The sequence below is a fragment of the Brassica oleracea genome, chromosome C6 (assembly GCF_000695525.1).
Source record: "Brassica oleracea var. oleracea cultivar TO1000 chromosome C6, BOL, whole genome shotgun sequence".
Taxonomy (NCBI): domain Eukaryota; kingdom Viridiplantae; phylum Streptophyta; class Magnoliopsida; order Brassicales; family Brassicaceae; genus Brassica; species Brassica oleracea.
This window is the reverse complement of record NC_027753.1, coordinates 20702603-20718010: the sequence shown is the minus strand read 5'-3', so window position 1 is coordinate 20718010 and position 15408 is coordinate 20702603. Positions and strand designations below refer to the sequence as shown.

Below are 15408 nucleotides of genomic sequence, written 5' to 3'. Positions count from 1 at the left end.
ATTCAACTTTCACGTAATTTTTATTGTATTATTTGTGTATATAAATTTTGTTTTATAAAATTTAAATGTAGTTCAGATATAATTTTACTAAATATTAGCAAAATATATTGAAGTATAAAGAAAATATAGAGATAATTCTATTGTGAAATAAAATAAATATACAACTGTTTGTTTGTACATATTTAAAATGTATATATACAAAAAAATATTTATTTATGATTTTAATGAGACCATATATTTACATAGATTTTTTAAAATATTACTATTTTATTATTTTATCGATTTGTGTCATACTTTAAATCGGTCTAATTTGGACCGGATAAATTATTAATTTATAGTGTATTAATTTATCAAGTATTGATTTATAGAGTTTATACCGTAGAAAAAGCCGAAGTCCGTGAATATCAATGATTCTTGTATTAAACTATAATAGCCATGTTCTTTTATCAACCGATGCGGCAGCAGCAGCGTCAAAAAACAAAATAAACATGGAAGAAACAGAAACAGCCGCCAGAAACGATCGCCGGTGCTATCCAAGGCATCTCTAATGGACACCAATATTTTCAGCGTCATCTTATGTGTGTAATATATCTGTTGCGTCTTCAACTAGCGACACTTGATAACTCTGGCATTTCCATTTTGCTCTACAATCCCTGTTATTTTTTTAGGCTGCCGCTGCCGCAGCGGTTGATAAAAGAACACGGCAAATGTTGTTTGGGTTAATCTGACAAAAAATTGGTATTTCGTATGTGGGCCTGCAAATTATTAGTGAGTGTTAGAGGTGGTATGATAGGTAGACGATTTTCAACTTCTTTTTGGAATTTTTTTTTTGTATTGTAACTATTAACTTGGAGATTAAGTTAACATGGAATTTTTAACTTTATTTGTTCTAAAGATTTGTCTTCTAATAATATGTACTGAGTTTTGTTTCAAAATGTCTTCAAGGTAGGAATTAATCGTGTTTGCAGAGATTTATGTTTTTATGGTTTTCTACATTTTATCTTCTATCACATAAGTATTGTTTGGCAGTTCATGTTTCTACTATGCAACCATTATATAAGAATATTATTTCGAGAAAAATTAAAGTTGTTTTTTTTACTGATAAAAACTAAAGTTTTTCAAACAACATTTCTTATATAATTCAGTTCTGTTAACCGAGATGATTGTTCTCCTTAAATATCTTCAAAGAAAATATTTTTTTTATTGAGGTTTTTTTAAAAAACCTACTTTACATTTTTACTTTGTGACTAATTCCTCTTCGTCTTTAACAAATTTATTAAAAAAATTATTTTTATTGCACTAAATAGTACATATCACAAAGAAATCTAACAAATCTAAAAGAAAAGTTTCATATATTTCATCTTTGCATCCATCAAAGTTGACCAAATTGCTGCTTTTGTTTTGCAGTTGTCTTTCACAAAATCAATAAAAAAATCTTTTAAATAGTGCATCTCAGGGGCGGATCCATGTGGAGAGTAGAGATCTCAGCTTAAATGTTATAAACTGTTTTGGTAGGCATTTTACAACCAAGAACCATAGCTCAGTTTGTAGACATATTCATTCTCACACCCTTATAAAACTTCAGACCATGGTTCGCGTGTCATTTTGCATCTTGTATTTTTTTTTTTTGATTACGGGCCAAAAGACCAACATATTTTTAACTTTTTTTTTGTTTCGATCTATATGTTTTCTGGACTTAACATAGTTTAATTTAGTTATTGTCATTGTTTTTATTTGGGTTTTTAATTTGTGTTTTTAAATAAGAAAAAGAAATCTGAAAATCTGATATTGTATATAATCACTAATTTAATAATATTTTATTTTAAATAAATATTTAAATTAAATAATTAATTTAATATATGACAGCGGTTAAGTAAGTTTCTAGATCAGCCACCGGTGCATCTAATGTCAACTTCATGCACTTCAGCTATCTTACCAACCAATAGCAAATATTTGGTTAAACCGTTTTGTTTAAGGCAGACCATCAATCCTAAAGTCTTTTCAAAATTTTCGCTCCAAGTACTTGTCTTCCAAGAGAAGCATAAGAGATATTGTTATTTCTGAGTAACGTTACCAATAAGCCAACAACAGCAACCTGAAACGTCATCTACCAATAACTCATTGTTAAAACCAAAGTGTTGTGGTCATTGGTGGAGATGGTTATAGCGGTTGGGTTACTGCTCTCCACGTGTCTAAGAAGAACTACGAAGTTACCATCTCAGTCAAAATGTGACAAAAAGGCGCTAAGATCCGACTAACAAACATTACCAACCGGCTCTAGTTCAGATCATTGTAAGAAAGCTAATGTAAAGTCAAATGCGCAATATGAACAACATCAATTAATTTCAGATCATTATAAGGAAAACTAATTATATTGGTTATGCTGGAAACACGAATGGGCCATTACCAAACATTTGACACGGTTCCTTCATGAACACACAAATTTCTATGATTCCTCCTGTTGTACAAAACTTAATAACCAAACATATCAAAATAAAACAAACAGCAATATGAACAACATCAATTAAAGAACTTCAAGCATAATCATAACACGTCAAAGAGATTTATTTTTTTTGTTTGATGGAAATCACCTTAGCGTAGAATGTTTAATTGAATGAGGTATCAAGAGTGGGATCACTTTGATAAGAAACATATTTAAAATAGATAATTATTAAATATAATATAATATAAAATTTTATTTTCATAAAATGTAATCTTTTATTCTACTGAAATTTAAATAAAATCTAAGTGAAATTGTTAAACCAAATTAAGAACTACCAAAATATATTTATAGTTTAGTAAAATTAAAATTGAAAATTTGATGTAAAAAAAGGTAAAAACAGAAAAAAATCATTATGATTTATGACTTAACAACTGTCATGATTCCTGATACTAATCTTTTAACCACTACTAGATCTTTTGTCTATGCGTAATCTATTATAACTAGTTTTGTTTTTATAGTTGGAAAATTTTACCTTCTTTTGCAAAAAAAAAAATTACATTCTTTTAGACATTTAATTTGGCTGCATGCACATTCATGTACATGTCCATTTTATTTTCTACACTGAACGTTTAAATAAAACTACTTGGCAGCCATGAATCAAGCAAGGTTCTCTGCTTAATTCACAAAGAGAAAGGGCATAATACATTTAAAACCATAAACTGCAACCTAAATACTCACAGGTGAGCTAAAGCTTAGTAGCTTGGAAGTTTTGGATCTCTCCACGAACTCTCTATATGCCATATTGTGCTAAGGTCGTCGGCTGGTTTCTCTCTCATGTTAAATGTTTAGTCATAGAGTTTATAACGTTCAAGGTTTGTGATCTAACGTTGCATGATTGAAGATAAACAATTAAATCTACACTAGAGAAGCGCGGGTTTTTCCGAATATAAACATTTTTTAAGTATTGAAATTATTATATATATATTTATGTTACAAAGTCGTATTATACTGAAGAAGTGAATTGTTCGGGTTTAGGACCCGAGAAACCAAACCAAAATTGATTTTGGTTCGGATCCAGATCAGGGTTAAATACCTATTGGGTATTTTTTGGACCCGCGGGTCTCAGTTTGAGTCTGGATCGGTTTTGGTTCGAGTCTGAGTCATGCTCGAGACCCGATCGGGTACCTAAAATAACTAAAATGTTTTGTGTATATTAGGTATATTTGGGTATTTCAAATATGTTTTCTGTATTACTGATATATTTTAAAGTTTTGGGGTTTGGTTTAGGTATAGTTTCGAGTTTTGAAAAAAATTTAAATTTTAAAAATATATTTTGTGTATTCGGGTAAAATTTTAGAGTGTGTTTTTTGGTTCCTTCATCAGATTTCGGGAAAACAAATTTTTTGGGGGTGGGGGAAGGGTGGTGGTTGGTCTTTGAAAATTTTCGGGTATTTGTTTGTGTTTTCGGGTATTTTTTAGTTTTCACATACTTCAAATTTTTTTGGGTCTTAAATATTCGGACCCATTACGTATTTGAAAATTTTGAAATACTTAGTTGGGTCTAAATGTCTAGGACCTAAAAGGTCTAAATGTCTAGGACCTAAAAGATCTGAACCCGAAAGGAACCAATCGAACCCGACTTCAAGACCCAAATGCACATGTCTAATATCTCTCTCATTATATTTTGTGTGCATTTTATAAGAGTTATATTTGTCGAGTTGGTGAAATTTAAGATTTACTTGGCAGTTTTTTAGCTAATTTAATAGTATAGATTTATATGGTTTTTAATGGCTTTTAATCCAACTTAAATAACAAATTTTTATTATAAATACTTTTTTACAAAATAAATTAAAAAATTTTAGAGAAAAAGTATATCACATGAAATGAGGAGTAATAATATAATTCAGTTTATTATATAGTTAAACTAATTAATGATATGAGCAAAAAATAATTTTGCATGGATCAAACAATATATATGTGAGATGGCCTGGAAATCTATATATGTAAAATGATATGTATGATTAATTAAATAACAGAGAAAATTTTAATAATTAATTTGATTAATTACAAAATTAGTTTGTTAGATATCAAAATTATAGGAGTAAATATTAGGAAAAATTGCATTTCATTAATATTGATATATTTTTGTACTGATTAAGGTAAATATTGTTAAAAAAATATAAGGTAACATATTGTTAGTCTAAATTTAATGTAATAAAAATATTGGTAATTTCTCTTTATTAAAGAGCTAATTTGCTCAAACCCCATAAAAAACTACGAAATTAGGTAAATGCCGATAACAGTATAAGTTAGGTTTCATTATAGAAAAGATAGTTGCGAAATGACGACTTCAGCCCTTCACCGTAGACTGTTCGACTTTCAACTCAATTCCTATTGTACGATATTAGCTGACATATAGATTTTGTAAAATATCAAAAAGATTTGAAAAGATACGTGAACGATTTTATTAGATCTCTGGAAAGAGAGAGAGAGAGAGAATGTAAAAAAAAGTAGCTTTTTTATTTCTTCTCCACCATCTTTTCTTTTCCTACAAAGATTTTCTCCAAGATGGTGAAGGAATACTTTACGACTGAGATAGACATGGCAATGACGAGTTGTCACAACGATCTCGTAGCTTCCTAGCGTGAATCGAAGATTAAGTCTTTCAAAGGATTGGTCTTTGAAGATGGAGTTGGAGCAAATTTTTGGCACAGAAGAAGCAAAGACATGCGCAGACGTCAAAGCTGCCACGCATGTTTATCAGCGGGAGGTGGTACATCGGAGGGTTCAGAATATTCACTGTTTTAAACTTCATGGGAAGATTTGTCTTCTTTCCTCCATTAATGATATTAAGCTACCAATGATGTTTTCCATCATGTTGTTGCAGATTTATTTTTCCTTCACCAATTCTTCATTTATCCATTGTGAAGAGATTTTTGTTACATACTTAATCTTTTAGTTTCTAGTACTTATTCAATGATTTGAATTGTTTGTTTTAATGGTTGTTACAATTCGAGATCTGTTTGGATTATGTATTGTGAAAATATTTACAGGAATGGCTATAGCAAAGAGTAGACGGCTAATTTTATATTTAAATTGATAACACGTTATTTACTTGTTCTTATAAAGATGGATGGCTACGGGGGAAGGCTAATTTTATACTCCGTATGTTCCTGAAAGTGAGATTTTATAGAGTATGCACGCTTATTAAGAATTTAGTAAATATTTATAATTTATTTTATTTTTTACTTTATTATACATTTTCCAATAACTTTCCACCAATTAAATTTAATCAATTCAAATATTCTCAATTAATGTTTCTCAAAAGTATAAAAAAGTACTTTAACAATATAGAAAATCTATCTTTGTGGAACAAGAAAAAAATCTAAAACATCTTACTTTCGGGAACGGAGGTAGTACTACTTACGCAGTGGACGGCTAATTTTATATTTATATAAGAACACATTGCTGTAGCCGGATATTTACTTGTAGTTTTAAACTATTAATGATATCATATACAAGGGAAAATGAGCATTTAATTATATCTTTTCAAACATATTATTAGCTTCAATAAAAAAAAACACAAATGCTTGAAAATGTAGGTATCCGGATAAAACTTTCATAGCTCAGCTAAAAATAATGTTAGATATCACTAAAAAAGGTTAGACGTTTAACAACAAATCTCAAGGATCAATTCCAAAGAGATATAAAAATATGAATAATGAACATACTAACAAGAATTGATATCATAAGATTAAGAAGTCAAGATCATAGCTGTGACATATTGAATGAACATGTTAATAATGCTTATGTATATGTATTTATTGGAAACGTCAGATCGTTTAATATAATATATACACGGTTAGAAAATGAGTTAACTTAGTGTAAAAACTGATTTGTTGGTAACATCAAATTATTAGACGGTTAATATAATATTTACATAGTTAACAAACAAGTTATTTGGGATAAAACATGTTTGAATTCTGTATATCACATTCTTAGGTACCATAAGAATCAAGATCATAGCTATATCATATGAAATGAACATACAAATAATGTTTAGGCATGTTTGTTCATTGGTGCATATCAAATTGTTGGACAGCTAATATAATACTTACATTTTTAGAAAATGAGTTACTTGAGATAAAATATTAAGTATCTTGACTAATAAATTATATAACTGTCTATTATTTTGGGTTTGTGACGATGCATCAAAAATTATTGTAGCCATCTAACACAGCTTACGTTTCAATTTACTTATTTATAACCCGTGTAAATAAAATGATTTCCTTCTATGTACAGGTTCTTTCAACTGTCTTTAACATCTACGTAAAACAATATCTGGTTAAAGTTTGTATTGTCTCGACAATAATGTAAATGTCTATCCAACAAGAATAACATCTAACAGCTTCTTCCACCACAAGCACTTTAATCATAACCACCATCAAAACCCAACATCCTCCGCAATTTAATCGCGAGACCGTTATTTGCGACAAAATCATCTTCTCCAAAACGAGACAGCTCAAACAGAATCATACCAGAGAGATTGTTCCCAGCCAAAGAAAGACGATCTAACCGGCTTAATACAGAAGGAACCAAACCTCAGACCTTGTCGTCACTAAAACAAGAGCGTTCTTGAATTTAAACTCAGCGATCTGTGGCAGGGTCGAGCCAGAGAATTTATTACCAGGAAGTCACAAGCAGATTTGAGAAGGAGTCGTACCGGAAAGATCTTTTCCTAAGAATTTAGTGATTTTAAACTACAACAGAGCTTGAGAGACTCAGGAATCTGACCGGCGAGTTGCATAGATGGGAGCTGAAGAGAGGAAAGGTGATTCTGTTGCACGTTCTAGCATGAAAAACTAGTGTGCTAGCTTGCAAAATCAATGAATTTGATGAGTGAGATGGAAACAAAGTTTCTTTGGAGAGAAAGAGAATTATGGAACAGCTAGTTTATTTGGAGAGATAAAAGAGAAAAATATGAACCTATTTTGGAATTCAAAAAGTATAATAACAGTTAAATGGTATTGTAATATCTTGGACAATCTTGCACGCAGAGAATAAAATATTACAAAACTAGAGTTGGTCCGTCCTACGAGCGGGAACTATATTTGGTAATAGTATAATTTAATAATGATTTGATTTAATTTATAATAAATTTTAAACTATCCAAAAGTATTATACATTTTTGAAATTATTTTATGAAAATGTAGCTAAAATATGATGTCTCATTTTTTTTCTTGAAAAAAAATATGCTCTCAAGTTTTCTTATAATTATGCATATTTTTAAAAAATATATATAGATTCTGTTAAAAACTAAATTAAGCATTTAATGCACCTAATTATATAACCAATATCTCAAAAACACGAATATGTTTTATCAACAAATTTGGATTATAAAATGTGTAAAAATGAAAATATTAAAAAAATCAGTTACATTTTTTTAGAAAAAGGGGAGAAGTGATCTATAATATTTATATCGGTTCACTATATCTCAATGATATTTTTGTTTTTCTTGTTAAAAATCCGGCAATCTAATCTCTATGTGGTTGCATATCAATGCTACTGATTTATTAATAAATTGTAATAACCATGCAAGACAACTTATCGCTTCTCCATCAAGATTTGTATGTCTTTTGTTTTTCCTTAACCAAAAGAAGCTGTTGTTTTGCACAATTCTATAATGGAACCAGAAAAAAAAATGTTATCCTCTGCTCCTATTTTCTTGCTTTGCCAGGTGAAGGGAATTTGTAAGTCAATTGGTGAAAATTTATAGAAACCTAAAAGCTGCTTGCTCTTCAGTGGCTGGTGAACAGCTTAAAAATTCGGAGTTAGTATAATCGAAATTATATGCTATAATCATAAGTTAGTATCTCTTCCTAGGTGGGAAGGGGCATCCGTTGAAATCGAAGCAGTTCTCGGGAGCTACATTATTGTCTTAAGGTATTATACTTGCGTCTTGACTTTAGAAGCGAAGGAAATCAACCAAATGAATTCTACAGAGAGTATTAATTTATTAGCAGTTTACTGAAACTTCATCTTGAACCGAAAATATTGAAACATAAAAGCACAATACGTTGATAAAAAAAACACATAATACAAAAGTTATTCCAGAGACTACTTTGCTGTTCAACTTCTTGTGTTGCATAAAAGTAGATCACATGTTAAGTAGGGCCATAGTTTTTAGCTTCTCGGACTTATATGTACCCAATCTTCTAAGCCTGCAATGCAACCGTGATTTAGAACCCATAAGTTTCAGACAACAAATGATAATAATTAGAAAGTTCATCTAAGCATTTAGCCACATTAACCAAAAACTTCAGCCAAGAATCAAGCTTCAGCTAGTTAAATAATTTTCAATCTTTCAATCTCATCTTCTTGGGTTATATGCTCTACACAGATCCTGATATAGAAATGTTAAACTCTAGTCTCATTAGAGAGTCTGTATATCTGCGACATGCATATATATATGTATGACTGTGCAGTGATTTCAGCGTGAGTTCAATGTAAGTTCAGCGTTTGAGTAGCATCTGCAGATTTGGTCATGGATGTCCACCGAGAGGAGACAGAGGCATCCATGAATGTTATTTTCACATGAAAAAAGGAAGAAAAAAAACAACATAACTATACGATCAGAGTCAAACCAGATCTATACACTGATTGGTTTTGTTAATTTAGAAAATAGAGAATGACAAACAGAACCAAACTTTATAGTTTTGTTTTATTATTAACAGTTAGAAAATTATTTAAGCATTTAAATCGATTTACAATTAACGTAAAGCTTCAGCTAAAGAATCAATTTTCGCTTATTCATGCTCTATGAGGAATTGCATCAAACACATAATAAACATTACTTGAGACCAAACCTTATAAAGAAGCTAGACGAAGGTGTTTAAATCTCGTCTTGGAGAAGGTTGATAATCTCCATGAAATTATCAGCATGCTCCTTGTACTCTTTACGGTCTTCATTTTCTGAATCAGAAACTCCTTGGGAAAGTTAGAACAAAAATATTCAGACAAACATGCTTCAATCTAGCATGTATCGAGAAAATCAAGAATCAAATGGTTTATAATTTCAAGTTCTCCCTCCAAACGTCGCATTTAGGCAACCATCATCCATGTCACATGTCTCTGGCGGCATACAACATTCATTCTGAAACAACAATAACATAAGACAAAACAACATTCGTTCTTGGCGTAAGGATCAACCGCAGCCCACATCTGCCGCTCAGCGATCAGATCAGCGTCTGACGCCGTCGTGAAACCTTCCCACGCCTTATGAATAGAAGATGAATGAAGAGAACGCAATTTCCAGAAGAGAAATGCAGACATATTTATACCTAAAAGCTCACCGCCTTGCCGACGCAATACCATGAGGAAGCTCGATCGTCACCGTCTTTAATGGGATTAAACACATAGAATTCATAACGCAATCCGTTTCAAGACAGCAAGGAAACTCGATCATCACTGTAGCCGCCGAACAAACAGAAACGAAGAACAAACATGTTTTCCGGATTAGGGTTAGCGAGAAGTATGCCCGGCTGGGCCGACAACACTCTCTAAATTAAGCCCAATAGCATAGTTACGATCAAAAGCCCACACGATAACAAACTTAAATGAGAGTGTTGTCGCCATTCCGTAGCTTGCTAGCGACGGATTTTGCGAGGAAACTAGTTGTAGCTATTAGCGAGGGCATGGTTACAGAGTGTTCTGTAGCGCAATAGCAACAGCATTGCTACAAAGTGTTCTATCGCTAAATAGCTACAGAGTTTAGCTACTATATTTCTTCAGCTAAGTCATAGTCATATAAATAAATAAATTTTAAAAAAAATCATAAAACATTTTTGAATTAATTCATTAAAATTATAATACAAATATGGTTTATATACATCTTACATATATAGACATATATATCACGCGCTCTGTCACACGCTCCGTCACACACTCCGTCACCGGCTCATCCATGCTCCGTCACCGGCTCATCCATGCTCCATCACCGGCTCATCCACGCTCCGTCACCGGCTCATCCACGCTCCGTCATTGCTCTTCCACGCCTCGCCACCGGCTTCGTTACTCGCGGAGTGGCTGAAGCGATGACTATAACTGAAGAAGTCCTTTCTCGTGCTTCTGTTTCGTGCCTCCGATGGCTCTTCCATGCCTCGCCACCGGCTTCGTTACTCGCGGAGTGGCTGAAGCGATGACTATAACTGAAGAAGTCCTTTCTCGTGCTTCTGTTTCGTGCCTCCGATTTGTAATGCCATCACACCACCACTTCTCCTTCCCGTTTCATCACTTCTGTTTCCGTTTTTTTCAGATTTGTACACGAAAAACGAATCCATTAGACATAAAAATGATGATTAAGAAAGAAGAATAAGAGAAATGGAGGAGGAACAAGAAAAAGAAGTATCAATAGTATTGACGAAGATGAAGATTAGCAAACCTGTGAGAAAGGAAAAAATTGATTAATCTGAGATGTTGATGCTGAAGAGATAGAACGATATCTGTGAGGAAAAAAAAAAATACAGACATACAAGAAAGACACAGAAACAGAAGAAGATCTGTGACAAAAGAAAGAAAGAAACACACATGAAGAAAGGAGAAAATATTCACTAAATGACGGATTATTTGTGACCCTTAGATTTAGAGTTATCAATGGTCAAAACTAAAAAAAGGTTATCCCCACCCCCAATTGATCAGCCAATGAGAGCTCAATGGCTTGGATTGAGCTTTTTGTTTTGTTTTCTCTTTGCTACGTCGTATTTTCACTTTTTAATAGGTTTTGACTTTTCAGAAATAATTATTTAATTTATGTTCAAAATTGATTGTTATATTTTTTTGTGGTTTATCATTTCTATAATTAAAAGTGTAAAATTGAATATTTGTTGTTTTTGATATAATGTTTAGAGTTTGGAATATAGGATTTGGGGTTAAGTATATGGGGTATGAGGTTTTGAGTACATGGGTTTGGGGTTGAGAGTAAGATTTAAGAATATATTTCGAAAAGATACATTTCTAATATATATTTAAGATTTGTGTTTTAAATTTAAGAATATAAGATTTAGTGTTTAGATATATATATATGACTTGGGATATAATGTGTATGTTTAAAGTTTAGAGTATAATATTTTAGGTTTAGATTTGGGTTTGGAGTTTAAGTTAAAGTTTGGATTAAATTTTGGGAATATATTTTTGGAGTTATTGTTTAAGATTTTAGATCTGAGTAACAGAATATTATATTTATGAATTTTAAGTTGAGTATATATGGGGTTAGGGGTAAATTTTGAGATTTATTTTTTGAAATTATTAAATTGATAGCTTATGTTAAGATTTAATTTTTAAGTTTTAAAATATTATATTTAGTGTTGTGATTATGATTTGGGTTAAAACTAGAGTTTCAAGATTTCATTTAGGGTTTAGAGGTTTAAATCTATTTAGGGGCTAGGGTTTAAATAACCTCAAAATTTTGTGGCTGTTTCATAAATAGTCACGAAAAATACATGATTAAATCGTGACAACGAGATTAAATAATCACAAAAAATACATGGCTAAATCGTGGCAAATCTCCTCGTTGTTGCTAGGAGATGCGAATGGAGAAGTATGTGTGTTGGGTTGGGGAGATGGATTAGCTGATTGGCAAGCCTCAAGTACTGTGACTTCTCTAGCTTCACACAAAGCAGTGAGTTGTTGGAACATCAAGTTAACAATTCCAGTCAGGTTTATCACATCCCTCTCCAAATGAGTCTGACAAGAAAAAACCACAATCGGTAGATCAATATGATTGTAATTCTGAACAATTAGTATATGTGAATAATCTTAAAACAACATGTGTCTAACCGTTAGTTTTACTACACTACTAGTGTTATTTTTCAATGTGTGGATTAAAAAATTATTTTAAAACATAAATGGTATTTATGTTGAAAATTAATCGATATTCTTATATATATACACACAAAATATTATAATTTCTATTATCTTGTATATATATATATATATATATATATATATATAGTATTGTGTCAAAGCAATGAAATGGTGAGAATATAAACATTGATAATAATTAGCAATAAAAACGATTGTAGCTAGTCGTTGCTAAATGGAACAGTTATAACAACCACTTATTTCTAGTTATTGCGTAGCTATTTAGCTATAGACGACCAATAGAATCCGTCTCTAGCTATATAGTTACGGATTGCTACAGTTAGCCACAGATTTAGCTACAAAGTTAAAATTATGTGTTCTATTGCTATATCTGTAGTTAAAAAATCTGGCTACGGAAATGTCTTTGCCAGTAGGTCAGTACGTAGCTAATTTAATGAATTCTTGTAGTGGTAGCATAGTCCAAAAACATCACACTCATTCAGGGAACAGTTCAATTTGGCAGATAGCTAAATCCATCACCGTCCTTATTCACCTCACTCTAAAAATAAATAAAAGTAAGTCGTGTTGGTTCCATTCAAGAATATATAGATTCAAGTGTTTGATTTAATAAAATCACAAATGATGGCCAAAATCAATAAAATCAAGCATGCAAGTTTAAACATAGAACATATCCACTAATCAAATCGTGAATTAAAAACAGTCTATGATGCAACCACTGAAGTCAAATTATGAAATTCAGATAATAGATTATTTGGAGAGTCAATTTGAATCAAACAAATTTATATACTAGTTTGAAAAAACCATGCTCTAACAATAGTAAAACAATCCATGGGTTCAAAGCAAACATAGCGTAAAACATCCCTTATCCAGTAAACTTAAATCATTACGTAGCATAGAACAAAATTCACTTTAAAATCATTCATAAAAACAACACTATATGGCCTTCTCAAACTACATACAATCCAAGCATTTACAAAGTAACTTTAGAAAAGCTATTATCCACACGCATAGCAGTTATAGATATGACATAAGTGAACCTTTTATTGGGTATAGTTTAAGACAGACATATATTTCTTCAAAATAATTAATTTACCACACTAACTATTACAAAAGGTTTAAAAATCAGAAGTATAGATGGTATTATCCGTGACCATACCAAAAAAAAAAACCAAAGATCACATTCAGACATAACAAAAAAGGGCCAATAGTGGTTTAGGCAACAAACCAATTACAAGAACTATGTCTAATGAGAACATGCCAAATCTAATTCTATAATCTTACGAAGTCTTTAAAAGACATAGAAAGCATTTTTAATCAACAAAACTAACACCGAAATTCAGATTTTCCATATTAAACAAAAAAAAAGCAGCAATAAATATTATCTTCTTGGAAGGTTACATATGAGTAAGATAATACACAAGACCAGGTGCAAAATATTAAGAGATTAAAACTGAAATTACCTCAAGCTACAATGCACAATATGTAGTGGAAAACGACCCTTAAATTAACAATCATTTATACAGTTTCTTGAAACATTGCCTTCAGAGTAAACGAAGCTGAAATTTTTTACATAAATGTCTCTCCTAGAGAGTCAAGAACTTCTAAGTTTAACCACTATTATAGCAAATATACGGTTTTTGAAACCAAATAAAATTTTAGGCATAGAATATAGCCTACCTAAAAACCTAGAAGATTAGAGCACATATGATGCATACCTACAGAAGAGATGACAACATTGGAGTTCTGCTAATTCTTACCCTTTTTTTTACATCAATCATAGATATAGTATTAAAAGAACATAATAGAGATATCAAGAAATATCTATTGCACATGCTAAATAAATACACCAATGGTTCAAAAGATTTCCAAAACCATCAACTCTATAAGACTAAAAGATAAACACTAGTACCGCAACCAAATCTATCTTTTGCTCAGTGTACATTAAAAACTAACTCATGTAAATAGCACTTAGATAATATATAACAATAATCAAAAGTATATATAAACTATGACGCAAAATGACATAATTTCTCAGACATACAAATTTAGCTATAAGATTGCAAAGACATGATACATGATGCATAATTTGAGGACATGCATATGCTGAATGCAGAACTGTAAAGACATGATGCAGAATGCAAACATCAGAATGCAGAACTGTAAGGAAATGATGCAGAATCCAGAACTGTAAATACATGATGCAGAATGCAGAGTGCAGAATCCAGAACTGTAAACACATGATGCAGAATGCAAAATGCAGGACACTCATACAACGACCAAAATTAAATTATAAAATTACAGGAACCTGATCACATAACGAAGGGTTAGTGGATAACACAAATAAAAAGTTTCTCAGACATATAAGTACAGAAGTTTCACATACCTTCAAAAATATATCTCTACGTGAGAGACTCAACTAATTCCAAGAGATGTACTACCTGTCGCAGAAGTCTGCTATACTTGCAATCTCCTCAGACCTCCTAAAGCACAAACCTGAAAAAAATAAATCAAATTAATTAGTTTTAGACTGGATATTTAAAGAATTTTTAACCATTTGGATATGTTTTTGAATTTATTAGTCTTTTGTCTTAAAGACTTTCTTCACCTTCCATTCAAATAATCAAAAACAGGATCTTCTCAAGCCGTGGGTAAGTAAAATAATGATCTGTTTTTGATTTTTTTAGTCTTTTGTCTTAAAGACTTTCTTCACCTTCCATTCAAATAATCAAAAACAGGATCTTAAGGATCTGTTTTTTTGATTTTATTAGTCTTTTGTCTTAAAGACTTTCTTCACCTTCCATTCAGATAATCAAAAACAGGATCTTCTCAAGCCGTGGGTAAGTAAAATAAGGATCTGTTTTTGATTTTATTAGTCTTTTGTCTTAAAGACTTTCTTAACCATTGGTTGTTGTAATCCATTCCATCCAAATAATCAAAAACAAATCCTTCTTAAGCCGTGGGTTAGTAAAGTCTCTTCTTCTCTTAAAAGACTTTTTTAAGCCGTGGGTAATAAGTTTCCTTTAGAGGCAGCAAAGGGAAAATCAAGCCGTGGGTGTAAGTCAAACAAGGATCTGTTTTTGATTTAT

The 15408-nt window shown here is 31.3% G+C and overlaps 2 long non-coding RNA genes across 2 annotated transcripts in view; both read right to left on the bottom strand.

Annotated features, from left to right (window-relative positions):
- Positions 1-8433: 8433 nt before the first annotated feature.
- On the bottom strand, positions 8434-9956 carry LOC106298996. Its single transcript, XR_001261636.1, has 2 exons — positions 9310-9956; positions 8434-8664 (listed from the first exon to the last, which is right to left on the bottom strand). It is a non-coding gene; the product is annotated as an uncharacterized LOC106298996 (long non-coding RNA).
- Positions 9957-11804: 1848 nt separating this feature from the next.
- LOC106299794 overlaps positions 11805-15408 on the bottom strand; it is a 6568-nt gene continuing 2964 nt past the window's right edge. Inside the window, exons 3-4 of the long non-coding RNA XR_001261880.1 lie at positions 14706-14815; positions 11805-12184 (exon numbers count right to left, since the gene is read on the bottom strand). This is a non-coding gene — a long non-coding RNA (uncharacterized LOC106299794). The remainder of the gene's footprint in view (positions 12185-14705; positions 14816-15408) is intronic.